This window comes from Marmota marmota, unplaced genomic scaffold (assembly GCF_001458135.2).
Source record: "Marmota marmota marmota unplaced genomic scaffold, marMar, whole genome shotgun sequence".
NCBI lineage: Eukaryota > Metazoa > Chordata > Mammalia > Rodentia > Sciuridae > Marmota > Marmota marmota.
In genome coordinates, this window is record NW_025999949.1 from 1558166 (window position 1) to 1577631 (window position 19466).

A 19466-nucleotide genomic window follows, 5' to 3' on the forward strand; every position below is an offset into this window, starting at 1 on the left:
AAATAGTGATAATTTAAGTTCTTCTTTTCCTATTTTGATGCCTTTAATTTCTTTCGTCTGTCTAATTGCTCTGGCCAGTGTTTCGAGAACTATGTTGAACAGAAGTGGTGAGAGAGGGCATCCCTGCACCACATATAAATAAATGAAATAAAGTTAAAAAAAAAGTATATTTTTAGGTACTGGGGTTGTGGCTCAGTGGTAAAGTGCTTGCCTAACATGTGTGAGGCACCAGGTTCGATCCTCAGCACCACATAAAAAATAAACAATAAAGGTATTGTGTCTATCTACATCTAAAAATATTTTTTAAGTATATTTTTAGAAGTGTAATTAGTAGTTGTATGCACATAATTTGGCATTTTAAAGCTTACTTTAAGTTGGTTATAGTGCCAGATTGCTTTCAACATTACTCTTTTAGCATAGTTCAGCAATAACCAAAAAGTTATTTCTAAAAATACTATTATAATTTTAATTTTTTATCATGTACAGTTGGGACAATAGTGTATTAAACAAGTTCCCTTCACCCATCTCTCTAATTTTTCAGCTGTTGACCATTCTTCTTTACTTTTAAATTCTCTTGGGTAAAAAGATTGCCAATATGCAATATTGGTAGAAATGTACAGAATGATTAGTTCAGTTGTGAGTGAAAATAAATACATTTGGGCAATATCTAATACCAATGAAAATGGGCATACCGTATAACCTTCAAATTCTACCTCTTTATGTAGGTATGCTCTTAGACATTCAGGTAAAGCTTTAGGAACCATCTACAAGACATCATTGCATACTCATAGTGTAAAGCTGGAAATAACCTAAATGCCTGTGAAGAAGTAGGGATAAAGCATGTCCTGTTCATATGACTTATTTACTAACATCTAATATTTCTTGGTATAATGTCTCAAAATTATGCTTAATGCAAAAGGAATTTCTCAAGGATATATGCTGTTTGAGAGCACTTGTATATATTTTCCAAATGACCCTTAATAAATATGTGTGTGAGTGTATAGTTAAAAATAAATGTTAAAAACTAATTTGAAGGACTTGTACAAATAACATGATAATGATTGAATATTGGAGGAAGGAGTAATATGATAAAATGTTAATAGTCATTGTTAATGCAGTAAAATAAGAATGTGGATATTATCTGATTCTTTATAAGCCTCTTTTGATAATAATAAATTATAGGGGGCTGCGGTTGTGGCTTAGCAGTAGAGTGTTTGTCCAGCACGTGCAGGGCCCTGGGTTCGATCCTCAGCACCACATAAAAATAAATAAATAAAATAAAGGTATTATGTCCAGCCACAACCCAAAAAATAAATATTTTTTAAAAAAATAAATTACAAAAAAGGGAAGTCTGAAAAGCTTTAGGTAGTACATTGATGGAGAAAGGATAGGACAGATCTGCGGCCAGTATGCAACAGAAATTTTGAGGAATCTGCTGTATCATTCCAAGTGAAGCAATAGAAAGTAACTAAATATAAATATTGCTTCTTTTGATATTTTTGACTGGTGTAACCATATTTCCTGAACAGTAGAAGGAAACACTTGTCTAACTTCTTTTCCTGTATCATGTTGTGAATAATACATAGTTCCTATATTAGCAGTCATTCAGTGGATATTATTGAGGCTTTGTTGGGTACCATTATAGGTATTTTATATATAGCCATTTACAAGACCTACAAGAGCATTACTCTCAAGAGTTTTTGATTTTCATGTAAGTAAAAAAACACTCAAAATTTCAGTCACCCAAAGACATTTTGGTATTGTTGTTGGGTATACCATGGCTTTCATTAATCTTTCAGCTGCAGTGCTTGAGTTCCATGTCACACTACATAATACATAAATTTTCTGATTTAATCCTGAACTTGATTATAATTTCCTGTAGTGCTTGGTTATACTCTAGGAATGTAAATGATGGACAGAATTTAAGGGATTATGAAGTCACTATTTGAACATAAAGTAATTTTCCAGTAAACATGCCCGCCCCCCTATTTTATAGATGAGGACTTGTAAATGATTGAAATTTGTGATGTGCCGAATATACCTCACGTAGGTCTTAAAAAGCTGTTTCCTATTTATATTTGTTTTAAGTATTGTTTGACTAAAGTCTCAGCTGCAATTTAAAACATTAAGTATATTATTAAATAAAACACAATATTGAATATGTTATTATATTTAAATATATAAATAATCATTTCATTTTCCTATTTTCAAATTTCTTATCATTTTGCCAGTCCATTTAGCAACTTATAAGATAATTTGCCATTCCCCCTCATTTCTCTATTTATGTACCTGTAAACTTTATTCTTTGTGATGTTGAGAATAACACTAGACTCACTGCATCATGACCATGCCTGTCAGATGCAGCTGTATTTCAAGCTCTGATATAGGCATCCTACAGTTATCATCTGTTGTTTCCCAAGTTGCAGTTTTTTTTCTGTTATGGCTAAAACCTAACATTTGATGATTATTTTCCACCCAGTTCCACACTGATCTTTGATCCTACAGAAAACTGAAAAATGCCCCTGCTTTTTGCCAAAAATCTGACAAAATTATTTGGGGAGTCATCAGCAATAACACCAGACTTTATTTCAATAACCAAAGATGAAACAGCTGCTTTATTGTCCAGCTCAGCACTCATGCATTCAACATAAAATCATAATGTTTTCCAGCTTTGTGCAACTGTAGATATTTTTCTTTGCTTTCTAAATATGCTATGGTTATCCTTTGTCAGATTATTTATATATATATATATATATACACACACACACACACATAGATATATTGTCAGATAATATATATGTATACATATATATAGATATATTTCTTAGTGTGTCTTAAAAATAGGACAGTTCATATTAACATAAATAATTATTTTATAAATTTTACAATAACATTCCATTTGTTTGGAGTTGTAATTTCCCAAGGAAATTTGATTTTACCATTTTTTGATTTTGATTTTACCATTCCATATTAGCGTCATATTTCTTATTACTGCTTATTTTAACTGAGTACTTGCAATCTCTTATGGTTTTCACATAGAATTAATAACCATGATTTGAAAATATTAAATGAAAAATTCTAGAAATAAAAATGCTTAAGTTTAAATATCTTATGTGTTGTAATTATTTTATTTTTATTATTATCTATTATTCATAGTTTAAAATTAAACTTTATTATAAGTTTATGTATAGGAAAAAAATATACAGTTGTTCCTCAAATATACATGAGGGATTGACTTCAGGATTACCCCCCATACCAAAATCTTCCCTTATATAAAATGACGTAATATTTGCATATAACCTTCATACATTCTTTTGTATACTTTATATCATTGCTGTATTATTTATAGTACCTAAAAAATGTAAATGATTGTAAATATGTTTTGTTTAGGAATATGATATTTTAAAAAAGGTGTGTTACATGATCAGTAGAGGTAGTTTTTTTCTGTAAATATTTTTGACCCATGTTTGGTTGACCATATATACGTAGAACCCATGGATATGGAGAGCCAAGGTTTGGGACTATGGTCTGTGTCATACATTCACTGGGAATCTTGGAACATATTCCCTGAGGATGGGGGCGCCTGCTATATAAGAAACAAAGAAAGAGATGAAGGAAACAAGGGGAAAATGATTTAAAATATTTTATTAAGTTGTCAACCCCATATTGTGAAGGATTGTCCTCAAGGATGCAGTGTTTAGCCTTCCCTTCTTAAGAAAGGCAATAATACCCCCATCCCCTTTTTGGCTCTTTCAGCAACCCGTGGTAGCTGTTCCTCTTGTTATGCCAATTAGCAGAAGGAAGGAGGATGAACTGTCTGTTGGAAGTGCACCCATGGCAAAACAGCAGTCATATCAGGCCTCTGAATATGCCAGCAGCCCTATAAAAACAAAAACAATAACAGGTATGTGTCAAGAACTTTAAAGGGTCTTTGGTTTTACTGTGCTTCTAAACTTAACAAGTTAGCCCACCTGGATTTTATGGATGCTGGCTGAAGTAATGACACTCTAGGGATGAAGAGAATGGACTTTGTTATGTACATTAGCAAAAATCCGAATAGTAGCATTTTTTTCTCTTAGTGTTCTAAACCCAGTTCCTACAGGGTGACGTGAATAAGGGCCAGGTTATACCTATATATGGTGGTTTATGTTACTGGAGAGGAATCTTAAATTTAAGGAGCTGAACATTTTATAATGATAGAAAGCATGCATGCCCTTTCCTCTGATGGGAGGTTTTATGTCTACTTTTCAAGACTCTAAGCACAATTGCCCTTTTTTTCAGAAAGGCAGATGGCATCTCTGTTTGCTGAGACTGTTCACTATTCAGATATCCTGAAAACACAGTTGGGAAGAAAAGCCAGTGTCTGTTTTTACAAAATAAGCAGAAACACAAGCCACCCACAGAGCATTGTCTCTTAAGAGTATTGTTCTATATTTAAGTGATTTTTGTGGGGAGAGTACCAGGGATTGAACTCAGGGGCACTTAGGCACTGTGCCACATCCCCAGCCGTATTTCATATTTTATTTAGAGACAGCTCTCATTGAGTTGCTTAGTGCCTAGATATTGCTGAGACTGGGTTTGAACTCATGATCCTCTTTTTCTCAGCCTCCCGAACCACTGGGATTACAGGCAAGCACCACCGAGCCAGACTAAGTGAATTCTTGAAAGCCACTATACAGTGTACACAATATTCTTTTCTATTTTTTTCTCTCAAATTAATAGATAGATCATTTATGCAAATGTAAAGTACAAGTATTTTTCCATAAAATGGTTCGTTGACGTTTGTATAATAAGGAATGTACTTTATGATTGCATTGTCAGTGTTCTTTCTCTTTAATTTGTGGTTTTTATGATGATGGGCCACCTTTCTTCAGTTAATTTTATATTTTTCTTTAAATGTTTAGCTTTTTTTTATATTATTCAGATATTCCCAACCACATTGATAAAGATTTAAATTGCAAAAAATCAGTACCAGTCGTTGAGTGTTTGTGATGGGCAAGGCTCTGTGTTAAGTGAGATTGAGTGCATAAACAAGATATGATCCCTTTCTTAAGGAACTTAAATTGATTGTGTACATGAGGAAAGTCACGCCAACATAATGTTTAAGAGGAGGAGTTAGACTTCTACCTGTCAATATCCATCATCTCTTTATTGTGTTGATATTTTATTTACAATTGATTAAAATGTGTATACTCAGTATTGAATCATTGAAAGAAAAGCGGAATGTTCTCTCTAGTAAGTGGATGCTGATCCATAATGTGAGGACATGGGAAAAATGGAGGAACTTTGGGGCAAAGGGGAGGGGAGGGAGAGTTGGGGAGGGCGTGTGGGGATGGGATAGATGGTGGAATGAGATAGACATTATTACCCTAGATACAAGTATGACTGCATATATGGAGGGACACTACATCATGTACAACCGTAGAAATGTAAAGTTGTGCTGCAATTATGTACAATGAGTCAAAATGCATTCTGCTGTCATATATACCTAATTAAAAAAAGAAAGAGTACAGATGATAAAAAAATAATTAGAAAGTAGTTAGTTTTTATGTATTATCTTTGCTCTAATATAATTTATTCACTTAAAAATGTACGCAATTAAAGAAAATAACTTTATGTATACATATCAACCATTTATTTTTATCTTGTCTTACCATTTAGTCCTGTTCTTTAAATCACATTTGATAATTGACTTAAAATAATTGCTAAGGATGATTAATGATTATGGAAAATGTTTGTAAATGAAAATACAAAATATAGAATTATATAAAACTCATAAATTTTGAGATGCACCTGCATATGCATGGAAAAATTTTATATTTAAATTCATATCAGTCATATTAATTAACAAATGGTATCAGTTGTCTAAGAATTACTTTCTTTACTATACGTCTTCATGTTTTTATAAGAATTTAATAGTGATTTTTTTCAGTGAGGAAAAGAATAAAAGCAAAAAATCTAATTTCCTATTGTTAATCATTACTTTCTCTCTATGAAAGCATAAACAATGTCTGTAATAGAGATGAAAATATTAAAAAGCAGGATACTCCTTAAGTGACAATTTAAAAATTAAAAAAAATTGTATCTCAGTTGTAAAGAAGTGGAAAACTACTCCTCCCGCCAAGAGAAACTAGCCAATAGAAATAGAGAAATGACATACATAGTAGAATTAGCAGGTTCATTAAATACTTAAATGTAAAACAGGTATGATAACCATGTTGAAGGATTCAACATGGACATATTGAGGAAGAAATGGAAGGCATCAAAAGGACCCAGACCCAACTCTAGATATGAGAGAGACAATATCCACAATTTAAAAAATAATGCAGTAAAGCTAGAAGTACTTTAGACATCGCGGAAGTAGAAATCAGCAAACCTGAAAACAAAGTAATAGAAATATGCCAAAATAAAGCATCAGAATAATAATGGGGGGAAAAATGTACAGAGCCATAGTGATCTTTGAGATAGGTCAATTCATTTATTCATGGTTAAAAAGATGTTTAATGAGAATTTTTAAAAAAATAATAGTGCCATAATGTAGTAGGCTTTCTATGGTTATTCTTTATTAATGACATAGTCAGCCCTGAGAATCAGATCTATGACAGTTTACTTGTCTACTGTTTCCTCTGTAATACCTTCACAGTGCCTTTTTTTTTTTTTTAAATCAAGGGTATATTCTAAATTTGCATTCCATTCCCATAGCATTAGGATAGTGAAGAATTTTCATCAGAGTTCACAAGATGGATACTCCTGAGAAACACCTTACCAGTATCACTAGCATTGGTATCACATTAATGGTGCACAGTTAAGTTCCTAGATGATCCTCAAAAATGAAACACTTACAGCTGATATTTTTTCCCTTGATATGTCCTTAAATATATTCCAGAGTCATTGATACTTCTATCAAAGTAAAACAAATATATGTTTCAAAGTTTTTTCAGGCTCATAGAAAAATCTCTCTTAAGATTATCTAGTTTTGGAAGATAATGAAAAATCTGTTAACAGGTAATTTGTTTACATTATGGATAGTGAAGCATTTCTTACTCTTCTTTCTCCTCTTACAAAATCTTTTGGGAGTGAGCTTTGATTATTTGGTAGAATCTTTTGACTGTATTTTTTAACCTTATTTTAAAATATAGTGTTTTAAGTCTAAGGAATAGTTTCATAATATGGCTGTATAATTTAGGATTGATTTAAATTTGTCTGAATAATTCTGAAAACTCTAAATATCAGTGGTTTAAACAAGATTGAATTTTATTTCTCTCACATGAAAGTTTGAATAGACACCTCAAACCTATTATGGTACTCTAAAATCATGACTCCAGGTAGTCTTTTATTTCACTGTTGGTGGCCTCCATTGTCAGGCTTGCCTTATGATCTATGATGACTTTTTTATTTATTAATAAAGTGAATTTCAGTGAGCAGAAACAAGAAAAGATGCCTACTTCTTATTTCTTTAAAAACTCCCTGTGCCCCATTTTTGTTTACATACTTTTGACCAGAAGCTTGTCACATGATTATATTTACCTACCTAAGGATCCCCTAGGAATGTAATCTGTATTCTTTAAGGTTAGGTGTCTGGCTAATATTTGTTCTGAGAAAGAAGGGGAAAGTATGTGTTAGAGGTCTTTTATTAGTCTTTGCCACAGTAACTTAAAATGGACCGTAATAAACTAAATTTTGGAATAAAATTAGGAGAAAAAAATCTTCCTTTTAAAGAGGCTATCAGAAGACAAATCTGGTAAAAATGCTTTCATGCTTGAAGTGTTGCTTAGATTTTTTGCAATATGAAATATATGTTTGAGAGCTGGGATTGTGGCTCAGCGGTAGAGTGCTCGCCTAGCACGGGCGGGACCTGGGTTCGATCCTCAGCACCACAAAAAAATAAAGGCATTATGTTGTGTCCATCTTTTCCTAAAAAATAAATATAAAAAATAAACAAACAAACAAATAAATAAATGTTTGAGAGTCATCTTATGTGGATATATTGGAATTCATGATGGAGGAGACTTAGAAGCATCATTATAAGAAGTAGGTAACATAGCAACAAATTTATATTAGACAGTTAAAAAGACTTTTTAAAGAATGTGAGTAACTGTGATGCACTACACAATCTTCAGAAACAGCAAGGCCATAAAAATAGGCTCTTAGGGGCCGGGCTTGTGGCTCAGTGGTAGAGTGCTTGCCTCAAACAAGTGAGATACTGGGTTCAATCCTCAGCTCTGTGTATAAATACACAAGTAAAATAAAGATCCACTGACAACTAAACAATGAATTTTAAAAAATAGGTTCTTACTATGAGGTCAGTTGACCAGAGGAACTTTAGATGCTAGGGAATTGAGGAGGGGGATGGTTTGTATATAATGCTCTTTCATGAAAGGTTACTATTTGGACAGTTGGGTATGACTGTAGGTATAGAGAAGAAGAAGAGGAGAAAAGGCAAATTAAAGATAAAGTCAAGTCATGATTATGTGATAGTTTATACTGTGAGGTCACAAATAAATAGGATAATAAAATCTGATGCAAAGATACAGAGTTTAATGTTTGAGAGAATGACTTCTTTTGAGACAGGGTTAAGAAGGTAACACTATATATCATTGTAGATCAAATTAGTTATTTTTCTTTTCACAAACACATATTTATGTAGGGTATTGTTTTTCTTGCACTGTTTAAGAGAATGTTAGAGAACAGGAAATGTGTAATTTACCAAAGTAAGACTTTTTATTTTAAATGAGATTTTTTAGTGCAACAATATGGGTCAGCAAATGCAAAATAAAACTCATCAGAGTAAAAATGCTTATGGTAATTATGTACTTTGGATGAACTCATTCTCTAATAAATCAGTATCATCTTTGTTCCAAAAATCAATCTGGGATAATTTTTAAAAATCTGACTTCAGGGACAGGGCTTGTAGCTTAGTGGTAGAGCGCTTGCCTAGCATGTGGGAGGCACTGAGTTCAATCCTCAGCACCACATAAAAATAAACAAATAAGGGTGTTGTGTCCATATACAACTAAAAAAAATTTTAAAAATCTTACTGCAACTAAATAAAACAGTACTTATGTTTGATTATAATATGACTATATTATATAGTCATATTGAAATATGACTTTCAAAGTCTTAAATCACACATAGATTGTAGGAGTGGTCATATTACATTTTTTTAAATACTGGTTTATGCCTATACAATCACTAACAAGTTTTGTTATTGTTTAGGTAACTAAACTCTCAAGTAGCCCTTTATTTTATATATATATATTTTATGGAGTATATTCAGTATATTAAAGCAAAACATATTATACTGCTGTTTTTCATCATGGTATATATTATTCCAAGTTTTAATTAATTAATTAGTACCAGGGATTACACCCAGGGATATCTAATCCCTGAACCACATCCCCAGCCCTTTTTAATTTTTGGTTTGAAACAGGAGTCCTGCTCAGTTGCTGAGGTTAGCTTTGAACTTGCAAACCTCTTGCCTCAGTCTTCCAAGCTGTTGGAATTATAGGCATGCACCCTAGTGCCCAGCCTAAGTTTAAAAATCTATTTAAAAAAAATTATTCTAGTTATGGGCAGTGTAATTTTTTTAACATTTAAGGGAATTATCTCTTTTTTGTTGTTTATTTGTTTTTGTTTTAGGATTATTTTAAATAGAGAGACTACCAATTTGTGCTACTATAGTAGTAGTTGCTCCAGAGGCACTGAGATATATCTTGAATTTCTAATTTTTAAGAACTGTGAATTATAAACAAAATGAGTCACACCAGTAGTTAATCATCTAAAAATACTCAAGCCATCTAAAAATACTGAAGCCATCTTAATTTGATTTTGAATGTTAAACATGTTCCTAATTACAATGAAGAATTATTATTAATATAGAAGAAATACATTTTTGTGGTTTTATGTATATTAGAAGTTGCTTTAATCATACAGTTTAGCTTAAAATTCCATTCCTTTATTATTAATTAGACAATTTCATTGGAAAATATTAAACTATGAAGTCAGACATTTATAAAATGTGCAGTTGATTTTATTCTCACAGGGACAAAATATGGTTTAGAAATGTTTTCCCCTTTTAGAATAGAAAGAAGTTCAAAATAAAATGAAGTATGTTTGATAATGCACATAGAAAATAAAACAGTTTGGAAATATTCAGAAAGTCATCAGAGAACTTAATGAAGATCTAAAAAAAATTTTCTCATTTATAAGAAAAGAAAATTTCCCATTTTTTAAAAAAATCATTTTTGTTTCTAAACCAAAAATTCATGTGGGAAAAATATTAGCAATCTTCAGAGCTTAAAAAAGATACTTAAAATTCCCTTTTAAGTTGTTTCTGCATGAATTCTGGACAATCAGCTTAAGTTTGTAAGTAGTTCACTTTTCAAAAGTTAATTTCCTAAGAATTTTAAAGATCCCAGATAATCTTTTGATATGTCAGCCATAGACTGACATAGTGTGGGTGTTTGTAGCCATAGACTTGAAATCTTTAATGCTTTGAGTTTTTCCTTGATTATTTGGTGATAAAAAAACTCTTTATAGCTTTATCTACCAATTGCTTACTTGTATTTACCACATTGTTTTCCTAGTGTTCTTATGAGGACTCTTTAAGTAAATCAGCAGCTTATAGAGAGATATAGATATAATTACACTTTTTAATGTGTCTTAGGTAGTATATTGTAGTTAGTATTTTTTGATTGATTCCAATAAAGTAGTTTGTTAAGCAAACTAGGTTTATTGTTTTTTATTCTTAAACATACTACTCCTTTTTTTAGCATGGATATTTTTTCTTGGAACCTTTGTTTTTGAGATGAAGACTGATACTTACTTTTTTTTTTCAAACTCTTGTTCCCCTTATCTTTTCGGTCCATTTTTTTCATTATCATTTCTCTAAGACTAAAGCAGAAGATATGTTTGTGTATGATTCTTTTTAATATGTCCAAGTTTTTTGATTTTCATTTTTATTTTGAAGGTAAGATATAGGTTCCTCTAAATGTAGTCAGAGAGAAAAGTTTAGAAGGTAAATTATTTTAATGCTGGGAAATTACTTCCCTTTAAAGTAATTATTCTATTGAAGTACTTTGATTACTATTGGCACTGCTTCACTCCTCTTCCTCCTCCTTCAAAACATTTTGGCCCAAGCCAGTCTGGATCTAAAGAAAACAGAAATATATAATCATTTATATATTTATATATGTGGGAGGAATAGATGAATTCTAGATAGGGAAGAGGGGTGGGAGGGAAAGGGAGCGGGCAGGGGATTAGCAAGGATAGTGGAATGTGATAGACATCATTATCCAAAGTATGTGTATGGAAGACATGAATCGGTACAAACAGTTTATATGCAGACAGAGGTATGAAAAATTGTTCTATATGTGTAATAAGAATTGTGATGCATTTTGCTGTCATGTATTTAAAAATTAAAACCAATAAAAAAAGAAAGAAACAAAAGTAAAACAAACAAGACCAATTGCTTTTTAGTGAAAAGCCACCTCACTGAGATCCATAGATCTAAGAAGGGAAAAGGTCATCAGTAGCTGCACTCAGCATGCTTATTTTCATTCCAGTGCATTTTGCAAAGGTTTGCTGATATCTGGCTAGTAAATTTCCATCTTCCCAAATATAAGGTAATTATTTATTCCAGTTTAATGGAAATGATTGCCTTTTCTTTTAAATAATTTTTTTTTATCACTGTTATATTTGCTATATGTCTTTTGTATTCAGTCTGTGTATCTACATTGTGACAGTTTCTTTAGAAAACCTAATGAAATTTAGAATGTTCCTTAATCATGCTGATTATATGTGAATTATGCCACTGGTAACAAAACAAATGCAGGATTGTTCTAATCCCTTCCTGTTGTTGAATGTCTGCTCTTCCTTCATTTATACTTAACAGTGTGGCTGTGGCCTTCTAACATATAGAAGTTAACTTAAATAAATATTACCAAACTGTGATTTTCATATTTAAAGAAAATGTGAATAACTGTTCTCATATTTTGCCCAGCAGTCCTATGTATAATCTAGTTTTGTGTACCACATTTTTGTAGGACACTGCTGTTTTATAGTGTTTTACTTGGAGGTTTAATTTTACCTACAGAAAACCTCACATGTGGAGTCAGATTCTAGGAGCATCCTCAGAACAGGCTTACACTTCACTCGTTACCAATGAACTTGTCGAAGAGACAGAACACAATCATGTGAAATGTGTTACATGAATTATATTAATTACTTACACGTGATGAGCAAGGGGCACTAGAATCCTAGGACTCTTTGTGATCCCAACTCTTAGTGCACCCAAAAACTATCCAGGAAAGCCATTTCTCATCAGAGGTTTATGCCCCACCTGAACTGCAACTGAGAAACCCTAGAAAGTAACTGCCCTGTATTTTATACTCTGAGTTCTTGGGACTCACTGGCTAAAGCATTTAAGTGTGCAGTTTTTGTTCTGGTCAGTTCTTCCCTATCAGGCTGTTGTATTCCCTATACATTCTATAACTACTCTTGAAAATTGCAAGCAAGGAGAGAAGAGAACTGGGTTGTTCCAAGACCATTCATAGAACCATTTTGCAGGTCACAAGAATTCAAGTTAAAATTAAAAGAGTATTGTCTGAGGTAGTTGAGGAAATCTTGAATGAAGAAAAGATCAGAAGAATAAAAGATCAGTACTACTATCTTCAAGTCTGCAGGCTTAGGCTGAGAGTCAGTGGAATAATGACCAGTGAATGTGGTAATGAGAGGACTGAGACCCATGTAACAGATGCTAAGAAGGGAATGAGGTTGACTTTCCTATGTTCATATATGTATAGACCACTAGTAAAATTCCACATCATGTACAACCACAGGCATGGGATCCTAATGAGAATAACTGTACTCCATGTATGTGTAATACACTCTACTGCCATGTGTATCTAAAAAGAACAAATTAAAAAAAAAAGGGGGGGGAAAGAGGTTGAATAGTTCTTGAGTAAATAAGGTTGGAATATAAGCCCCGTGATATGCTTAAACCTTTTTGAGGATTTGTGCAGGGTAGAAAATGATGTTGCTAAAGCAGAGCATGTACAACTACTGACATATTGCCTGGTTTGACCTCTGATTGATAGGTGATTTCTTCACTAAGGAATAAACATTCCTAAATTAGAAAAGACTTTCTGATTATTAGAGATATAAACAGTATTTGGAAGTGGATGATGAGAATTTATTTACTGATTCCCATAAGCAAAATGATCAAAAAGGCAAAGACGGATTTTTTTTGGGGGGGTGGGGAGGATGACTTGTTACCAGAGACTCTGTACTATCAGGTCTTTGTCTTTTCATGTTGGCTAAACTTTCTCTTACTGTACATACGTTTCTTGGCATAACAGTGTATGTTGACTGTAGTACCTCTGAACTCCCAAGCTTAATCATTTGTGATAAAAGAGAAATAGATTTTGTTCATTGCCTATTGAAAATGTACCCAAGGAAAATTTTGCTGTCTTGGATCATGTGCCTTTGTTGAACAGTGAATAAGGCCAAAAAGATGAGGTACTGTGATTGACCCAGTGTCATCCCAGGCTGGGTCATATATCCTTTAGTACAGGGGCATGAGATATAATACCAGAAAATAAGAGGATAGCAGAAATTAAATATTTTAGTTTCTATATACTAAATTTTCCTTTTCCAATTAGTCACAGCATATTTAAAACATAAGTATGATACATTTGGACTCAGTAACATTCACATATTTTTGATGGGAAGAAGATAAATGAATTATGAAGATATTATACACATGAACTACGGAAGGTGGAAAGAATCTAGATAAGATATGAGATCTTTAAGACAAATTGTGCTAGGGATGGAACATAGGGCCTTATTCATGTTAATCAAGCTCTTTACCGCCGAGCTACACTCCAAGAACTTTTGTTTTGTTTTAACCTACAGTTTATTCATTTGGGGGAAAGGAATTAGGATTTTTGTTTCCTCTAATTTATTTTTGAAAAAATGACAGCAGAATGCATTACAATTCTTGCTACATGTATACAGCCCAATTTTTCATATCTCTGGTTGTATATAAAGTATGTTGACACCAATTAGTGTCTTTATACATGACTTTGGATGATGATGTCTATCACATTCCATCATCCATGCTAATCCCCTGCCCCCTCCTTTTACCTCCCAACCCTCTCCCTATCTAGAATTCATTAGGATGTGTTTTTGTTGTATGCAGTCTGAACAGTTCAGTTCTGATTTGCACAATTTATTAATTTTCACTGTTATCGGTTTCATTATAAAGAAATTTTCCCAGAAATTCATTAATTTGAGTTATAACATGTGATTTGAATCATTATGTTAATTAATTGTACAGTTCCTTGAGATACATTGTGATGTTAATAAGTGCATTATAAGATTTTCAGATATGGATTTTTTGGGATATAAGTATGCTCTTTTAGTTTTATATGATCTGGCAAGAATTCAGAAAAAATTCAACCAAGTTGTTTTGTGTGCAGTCTTTTCACTCTGTTTTAGCAGTCAGAACAAGATTATAGCTTCCAGATGAAATTTTGAATGTCACATAGTGATGACATGTATTTTCCTGGTTGGCTCAGCATGAGATGCAATTTCACATGCCATGTCACGCCGACTTGCAGCATCCAAAAGCCATTATTTCCCGGGGGCTTTCTAGAGTGATAGTATCAATATATGTGGAAGTTCATTATAAAACACAACTCATAACATCAAGATCACATTTTTAGTGTTTGAATTTTAAAAGGAAATCTGTAAACTTCAAGTATAGTGAAACATTTTATCTAATAGCCCTTGAGGAGTGATTTTATTCTTTCTTTTCTCTTTTGGATCTTCTGCAAGTTGGCTTAAAATCCAGTGTATCAATGCATTCATACAAAATGACATTTATTTCACATTGATGTTCTTCCTTCTCTTTAATTTAAAAAAGAGAATAGAAATAAGCAACTAGTATAACAAACCAGGTGAGTTACACAAAAAAATGAAAGTGTCTCCTATCTATTTTCTGACAGATCTCTGCTTAATATCTTACATGTTGCTGAAGCCTAACAGGTCTTGTTACCTCTGCCTTCTTATATATCTGTAACTACACCTCTCTTTCACCACCAGTCACCATGTTGCTTCAAGGCATAACTCCAGGATTCCCCTTCCTAGCATCTCTGTTCCTGTGCATTGTCTTTCAAAATTATATGTTGAATCTCTTTATTTGTCTGTATGCTGCAATCCTAGTCAGAACCACATTATTTCTTGTAGAGAATAGTACTAAGGTGCCTTACTGATGTAATACCATGTTCTTTAATCCTCTTTTCTCAGTTACCACTTCATTGTTTAGATGGTGGCAAGAGACATCTTATTCCAGATTCAAATTAGATCATGTCACTAATGCTTAAAACATGTTAGTTGCTTCTTATTGTTCTTAATATAAAATCCAAACTGCATACCATCTCTTAAAGAGTTAGCCCTGATACAACCTCTATCCCGTTATTCTGTTCCATCTTTTATCATTTTTGCTTACACAGATTCTCTCTCCTTGTGGACCTCATCATGCTTTTTCTTGCCTGGGACTTTTTGCCTATGTTGTTTCTGCTCTTCTCATAGCTATGGACTTTTCATATTCCAGGTCTCAGTTTAAGTGTTACCTTTTCAGTAAAGAAAACTTCAATACTCATTTTTTCTAAAATAGGTCTATTTCTCTCCCCCAGATTCCCAGGCTTATTACCTCTTTCCTTGTCCTCATAAATCTTAACATCTTTTCTATTTATTTGGGGTTTTTTTCCATGTCCTCTAGAATGTTTGTCACAGGCCTTATGTAACTTGCTCTCTTTTTTGTTTGTAGACTCTAACAACTGATTCCTGGCATTGAGCAAGTATGTCATAAGTAGTTATTATAGGAATGAGCAAAATTTTTTCTCTCTTGATATTTTTATTTAAGGCCAGACAAATCACATTGTTTAATCACCTTCACTCCCTGTCCTTTTATTGATTTTAATTGATTTCCTATCACTTTTAATCTTTCTCTCAGATTTTCCATGGATACTTATTGAACTTTCAGAAGAAGTTAGCAGCTTTTTGTAGGTTTTTATTGGTATATATTCCTAGTAATTTAGAAATTTAAATATAGTTAAAAATGCTGAATTATGATAAGAATAGTTCCAGTTTAGCTCAAGATATTGAGGTAAATTTTTTCTGTAGTCAGGCAGTCAAATATAATCTTCAGTTTTTGAAGAATTCTCATTTCTCTGCTATGTGCTTTGGAAAATTGCAAGTAACAGATGATATAACTTCTTTGTGATGAAATTTCAGTTATAAATGGAAAGAGAAATGTGCCCTGAAATGTGTGTTTTTGGAACTGAGGAAATTTTAAGGAAAGAAACCTTTACTACAGACCTTAGGAACTGAAAAAGTTTTCATTGTGTAGGTGCAACCTTAAGGAATGGGAAAGGAGAGCAAGTACCGAATGAAAATGACCAAATTTTTTTACCTTTCCCATTCCTCCTCCCACTCCTCAATCTCTTTCCTGTATTCCACTGTTCTCCCTTCTATTTTAATGAGATTCTGTTTTAAAATTTCTTATTTCTCTCTAGCATAAATGAGAAGACTTCTGATCCTCAGCTTTATGAGCCTGGCTTATTTCACTTAGCATGATATTCTCCATTTCCATCTATTTAGTAGCAAATGATGTATAACTTTATTCTTCTTTATGGCGGAGTAAAACTTCATTATGTACATACACTATATTTTCTGTGTCAATTAGTCTATTAATCTATTTTCTTTTTCCATTTGAAACTCAATTGCACACCTTTTTTAAATCAAACAATAGTTTTGATTTTTATCAAAATCAATCTATTACTTACACCTTAAATGTCCTTTCCTCTTAGAAATGTTAACTGATATTGCAAAATTAGGTTTGGTCCTTTCTCTATAATCTGACAAAATTCAAAGAATTATGTATAACATATAATTCTTCATGGTATAATATTAAACAAAAATAGCAGCTAAATAGAATGAGGAACACCTAGCCTGGTTCCATAACTTGGCTTTAATGAACTGTGGTGATATAAATATTGATGTGCTATATAACTGTATGCTGATTTTAGTTCTGTTGGATAAATACCACGGAGTAGGATAGCTGGGTCATAGCTCTTCAGAGTGGTTATATTAATTTGAAGTCCCACCAGCAATTCATGAGTGTACCCCCCCACACACACACACACATCCTTGCCAGCATTTTTCCTTAATTGTATTTGCAACAGATTATTTTGAAAATCTTGAATTTTAAGAACACAACTGTTTGGTATTGAATATTAGTATTTGGTTCCATTAGTATATTCATATTAATATAATATTAAAGTTAACCATTTAATCACTAACATCATTACTCAAGCCTTCAAAATGAGAACAGAAATTTTTCACATGATGATTTTGAAAAATTGTTACCAGATTTGAGTGCTACCTAAAGAGATAAAGGAATATTTTTGTATTAGTCATTCATTGAAATTTAGAGGCAAAAATATTGTTACTTAATTCTGTGTTCTTGACTTTGTGTGTTTGTTTTTTTAGTCTAATTCAACTAGTGGCATATTAATAAATATGTACAAAAATATTATTTTTCACTGTAAGAATAAGAATAGTTGGCCATAAATGAGAGTGTATTGTAAAAATCCAGCCACTAACTAATATCACTTATTGCTATACATTATCACTCTGCTTAGCTGCTATTTTTCTTTAATATTATGCCACTAAGAATTATATGTTATACATAATTCTTTGAATTTTATCAGATAATAGAGAAAGGACCAAATCTAATTTTGCAAAATCAGTTAACATTTCTAAGAGGAAAGGACATTTAAGGTGGAAGTAGTAGTTTGATTTTTAATAAAAATAAAAACCTTTTATTTATTAAAAACGGTGTACAATTGAGTTTCAGATTGTGTAACCTTTGCATCTTTCCACATTTTTTTTTATCCATTCGTCTATTGAAGGGCATCTAGGTTGGTTCCACAGTTTAGCTATTGTGAATTGTGCTGCTATGAACATGGATGTGGCAGTATCCCTGTAGTACGCTCTTTTAAGGTCTTCAGGGAATAGTCCGAGAAGGACAATATCTGGGTCAAATGGTGGTTCCATTCCCAGCTTTCCCAGGAATCTCCATACTGCTTTCCAAATTGGCCTCACCAGTTTGCAGTCCCACCAGCAATGTACAAGAGTACCCTTTTCCCCACATCCTCGCCAGCACTTGTTGTTGTTTGACTTCCTAATGGCTGCCAATCTTACTGGAGTGAGATGGTATCTGAGGGTGGTTTTGATTTGCATTTCTCTGACTGCTAGAGATGGTGAGCATTTTTTCATGTACTTGTTGATTGATTGTATGTCCCCCTCTGAGAAGTGTCTGTTCAGGTCCTTGGCCCATTTGTTGATTGGGTTATTTGTTATCTTATTGTCTAATTTTTTGAGTTCTTTGTATACTCTGGATATTAGGGCTCTATCTGAAGTGTGAGGGGTAAAAATTTGTTCCCATGATGTAGGCTCCCTATTTACCTCTCTTATTGTTTCTCTTGCTGAGAAAAAACTTTTTAGTTTAAGTAGGTCCCATTTGTTTATTCTTGTTATTAACTCTTATGCTATGGGCATCCTATTAAGGAATTTGGAGCCCGACCCCATAATATGTAGATCGGAGCCAAGTTTTTCTTCTATCAGGCGCAGAGTCTCTGATTTGATATCAAGCTCTTTGATCCATTTTGAGTTAACTTTTGTGAATGGCGAGAGAAAGGGGTTCAGCTTCATTTTGTTGTATATGGATTTCCAGTTTTCCCAGCACCATTTGTTGAAGCTGCTATCTTTCCTCCATTGCATGCTTTTAGCCCCTTTATCAAATATAAGAAAGTTCTAATTTTGTGGATTGGTTTCTGTGTCCTCTATTCTGTACCATTGGTCCACCCGCCTGTTTTGGTACCAGTACCATGCTGTTTTTGTTACTATTGCTCTGTAGTATAGTTTGAAGTCTGGTATCGCTATACCGCCTGATTCACACTTCCTGCTTATCATTGTTTTTGCTATTCTGGGTCTTTTATTTTTCCATATGAATTTCATGATTGCTTTCTCTATTTCTACAAGAAATGCTGTTGGGATTTTGATTGGCATTGCATTAAACCTATAGAGAACTTTTGGTAATATCGCCATTTTGATGATGTTAGTTCTGCCTATCCATGAACAGGGTATATTTTTCCATCTTCTAAGATCTTCTTCTATTTCTCTCTTTAGGGTTCTGTAGTTTTCATTGTATAAGTCTTTCACCTCTTTTGTTAGGTTGATTCCCAAGTATTTTATTTTTTTTGAAGATATTGTGAATGGAGTGGTTGTCCTCATTTCCATTTCAGAGGATTTGTCGCTGATATACAGGAATGCCTTTGATTTATGCGTGTTGATTTTATATCCTGCCACTTTGCTGAATTCATTTATTAGCTCTAATA

The 19466-nt window shown here is 32.8% G+C and overlaps 1 protein-coding gene across 17 annotated transcripts in view; it reads left to right on the forward strand.

The window, feature by feature from the left end:
• Positions 1 to 19466, forward strand: part of Vps13b (vacuolar protein sorting 13 homolog B) — a 734817-nt gene that overhangs the window by 313947 nt on the left and 401404 nt on the right. The window contains exon 20 of one of the 17 annotated variants that reach the window (XR_007347144.1): positions 3757 to 3904. The exons of the other annotated variants lie outside the window; for them this stretch is intronic. The gene's annotated coding sequence lies outside the window, so the exon portion shown is untranslated. The remainder of the gene's footprint in view (positions 1 to 3756; positions 3905 to 19466) is intronic. 17 annotated transcript variants of the gene reach the window in all.